Source organism: Chaetura pelagica, unplaced genomic scaffold (genome assembly GCF_000747805.2).
Source record: "Chaetura pelagica isolate M959 unplaced genomic scaffold, ChaPel_1.0 scaffold418, whole genome shotgun sequence".
NCBI lineage: Eukaryota > Metazoa > Chordata > Aves > Apodiformes > Apodidae > Chaetura > Chaetura pelagica.
In genome coordinates, this window is record NW_009954232.1 from 558,214 (window position 1) to 562,774 (window position 4,561).

The following is a 4,561-nucleotide window of genomic DNA, read 5'->3' on the forward strand; positions in this document are numbered from 1 at the left end:
GCCTGTCATGGTTTGACTCAGCATTGACAGCAACGCTCTCGATCCCCTGCCCCTTCCACCCAGGTAGGAAAGGAGAGAGAGAATGAGGAGAGAGACTTGGCTGGATTAAAACTAAACTACACAGCTTTAATTAAACACTAATGATAAAAGAAAATATATACAATTATACACAAACATGTTCAGGAGATGTACAAAACCCCTATTGCCTCCCCCCACCCCCAGCAACTCCCACAGCATCTCCTGAGCTGTGAACAGTCCTGAAAAGTCCCAGAGCTGTTGGAGAAAGCACAGAGTGATGAGGGTCAGGAGAGCTCCAGCCTGGGGGTCGATGGTGATGGATGGACGGAGTCCTCCCTGGATGCTGGCCATAGACAGAAGGAAATAAGGACGGAAGGAAGTTGTCTTCTGTGATCTCTGACCTTCGTCTGAGCTTACATAAGATATATGGCATGGAATATCTCTGGCTAGTTTTGCTGTCTATCTAATTCAGCCTCCTACGGGGAGAGGGGGATCATAGATCTCCCAGTAGCATCTGAGCCAGCAGAGCAAAGATGTGACCTTGGAGTCCCAGCAATAGCATAAACATTCCAGTGTTTGTTATCAGTCCAAGCTGGAACATTTACTGCTACTTATAAGAGAGCTTACTGATGGGGAAAAAAAATACAAATAAAAATAAATCAATAAAAGTGGCTTCATCTTGGCTCAAACCAGGACACTGACCCAAGCAAAAAACAGGCATAAGTACCTCTCCCCCACCTCCTTCTCATCACTGCTACTACAATTACCTCTACCTCTTAACCAAAAAGTTGGAAGAATCGATGTCACCCATTCTTGCTGCTTACACACAGCACATAGCTTCACTGTGCTGCAAGAGGGAGTAATTGGCATTTTGTAAACCGGAAATGTTATTTATTCCCCAGATACAAGTGTGAACATAGCAGGAATTTTGAGTAGCATTTTCCACATCCAAATTCCTTCTCAGAAATCACCCCAAGTGCAAATAGGTACATAACCCTTCGTGTTGCACTATTAACAAAGTCCAAATACATCTGCATCAGGAAGAAGGTAGGGGTCCCAACAGAGATACAACTAAACACTTTTGTGATTTTGTTCTATGGCCTTCTCTAGCTCACTACGAAGTTTCAGCTTCCTAAAACCTTTTATTTATTTTATTTTATTTTACTTTTTCTACAGACCTGATGGTGTGATATTTGGGGGAGGGGTTCAGCTGGGTTTGACGTAATTAAAAGAAGTAAACAGAAAAATGGAACTGTAGAAATCTTTGAATACTTGAGCCAACCTCCTCACTAATGTCAGAACAGTTTAATTATACAACACTCCTGTGATTCCCTTTGGAGCTGCACTAAGAAGCCTGGCATTTATTTAATATACTTGTTTTCCTACTACTCAAGCCAGACAGTGCATTTTCAAAGACAAATAAGACAAAGCTATCTCAGTGTGGAAGAACTTTATTGAGATTTATGTGGCAAAAATGTACAATGTCTGTAACTTGTATTGCAGTTTGCCAACAGTTCAAAGCAGTAAACCCAGAAACCCTTAGTTAATCCACAAACTTTCATGAATAGGCTTACTCCTTAAAAAATGCATTAAGGAAACCAAAATGGGCTGCAGACATATAGGGTATATGCTTATGTTCTTTATCTTTTCCTTCTGTGTAGTGGAGAATTCTTCTAAGATGTTATATACTGGAATCAACAGAATCAAGCTAAACCAAGTGAGTCTGGTTTTAAGACTAGAAGGAAATGGGAGTTGCTATGTTTTCTTAAAAAAAGCAAAACCACCAAACTTTCAGAAGGAATCAGCAGCATTTCACAAAGAAAAAAAACCCTAATAGTGCAGATTATTTTCAAGGAAAAAAAAAAAAGAAAACTTGCAGTTCTTCTTTAAAGTGCATGTTAAATGACCAAATTAACCACATGAGGGCAGCCCAACATTTTTTTTTAAAGAGGAATTAAGGTGCATTTAATATAAACTATTTGAAAAAGTAGTTAAAATCTGTACATACTGTTCAGAATATATGCAATGCTGTAGAATAGCGACTTTTTCTTGATTTGCATATCTCTAAACATTTTAAGGAGGTAAAGACTTGAATGCAGAGAAGTCTGCTGTTTTGTTTATCTTCATGAAATCCTGACTTTCCAGTAACCCAGTTCTAACAGCTCTAGGTCCACAAAAGCAAGATACAGATACTACTGCCTCATAATTTTAGAAAATAATGTTTCCACACATCAGTGTGCTGACTTGCACACTCTTGGTTCAAATCAGAGTTCAGACCACAACCCACACCCATTCTGTTTCTGAAATACAGTATCTATAAATCAACCTGATACTAGATCCAACTGAGCTCTTAGTTTCTCCCTTAGCGAGCAAAAACAACCCGGAAAACCTGAAGTCCCAGTACATTTCTAATTCCAAAATACCAGTCTTCTAGTATGGTTCCCCCCCAGTCCCGCTATTTAGTTTCCTCCTCAGTAACTGCAACCCAACTACATACATAAATTCAGACATGTATCTTCCAGTCCAATTCTTTGGTATGGATATACAACATATCAAAGCTTATGAATGCTCAAACTCACAAGAAGATCTGTGAGAAATCCAAAGTCATAACTGATGACATCCACCGTCTCAGCCGCTCATATTCAGTGTTACTTGCTACCGTTGAGTATTCAGTTTACCATTTGTATTAGCGAGACTCATGATTTCAGTGATATTTCCAAAATACTTTCCTAATGCTTTCCCTAACCAGCATATGGCAGATTGTTCTGGCTGGCACATATGCTTAAAATTGCTCCCTTGTTCCCTGATTCATTAATTTTTATTTCTCTATATTAAACTCCATATTTTGTATGCCATCCAAATTAAGACTGGTCAAATCACTTGACATCTTGTGCCTTGTGCCATCTTGTGCTTCATTTTCCACTTGCTCACTGAATTTAGTTTTTCAGATTGCACCCCCAGCATCCAGGGCAGCATAGATTTCCTTCCTCAGAATGAAACTAGCAGTTTGAAGAGATGGGCTAAATCTTGCAGATCTTTCCTCCTCCTTGTAAAGCCAGCCTATTAATGGAGAGCAGGAATTTTGTTGAGCTTGCTTACGCTTGCACCATTACACCATTCTTAACTCGCACACGTCATGTGTGTTCAATATACTTCATCTATCTTTTCACATTTTCCTCTTACTCATTGGCTGTTTACAATTTCAAGCCTGCTATACCTAGTATTAAGCTACTAAATTGACGAGAAAAAGTGCATTTTACGGCACACTTGATTCAAAACACAAGAACTAAAGAACACTATGGCCTTTATTACAGTATGTACAGAACCTGGTTTTGTTATGATACCTTCAATTCTAATTAAATTCTTTCCACTTGTTTGGAGTTGCTCTGTATGTTAAAAATCAGTGTCCATTATAAGCATTACTTATGCAAATAAGAATCTATTCCATTAATCAATACTGAAGGGAACTGACGGCTTGTCAGCAATTATTTTAAAAATGCCTAATTATGCAAGTATTTGAAAATGCTTAAAAATCTGAAGTAAAACCACACCATCTTCTGATCAGTTTGTGGCATGACATGTCAGAAAGTTTATGAACACCCCGATATTAGCCATTTTCATACTTAATGCAGAATGACTGCACACGTAACAGTCTCATGATGTGCCCCACCACCGTAAAACCAGTGTGTGATGTGTGGGATGGCCCAGTATCACTGCTCAGTCTCACCTGTGCTCCACGTGGACAGTTCCAAGCGGCACATGGAATACTGTTTCAACCACAAAACTTTGAAACTGAAACACTTTATTCTAAGAGAACATCCTAAAGCCAGCTTTGCCAACGTTAATGGTTACCAACATTCGGAAGAATTTTATGTTAACCTTGTGCACGACACCGACTGCAAAACCTCCACGAAGAATTCCCCTTTAAATGACAACCATCTTTCAGAAAAAAACCCACCACAACCACCTTTCATAAAAATATTGAGCCTTTACTCCTAGAATCTCAACTTGGAAAAAAAAAATCATCACTAAATTAGATAAACAAAATTTATTTTCCAAACCTAAACCTTGTCATTTCCATGGGATGTCTCCCTAACCCCACTCCCGAAGAGCTGAAGGAAATAATGCAGCTACCTTTCATTCTCCGTTTGAAACTCCTGTGTAACTGCAGGCCCCGCCAGGTATGACACCTGTCTCAGAAACGGTACCAACATTTCACGTATGCACGTCAGTGCTACGTGTCACCGGCACGTTAGGTCAGGGCTTCCACAAAGCGCAACGCAACAAACACACGAAGGAAACTCTCTCCTTATACTGCCAAGATCCTGAATTCCAGAGATCTCTTGCTTTATGCAACGCACTACGACTGAAAAGGTCACCTTCTCTAGTGCCTCCTCGTCACCGCCCCAGCCCGGATCCCAGCGCCGGGGCAGCCCCTGCTGAGCGGAGCGCCGGCTGGGCCCGGAAGGGCGAGGGACGCCAAGTGGAGCCGCTGACTCGCCCCAGGCACCGCGCCCACAGCGGCACCGCTCCCACAGCGGCA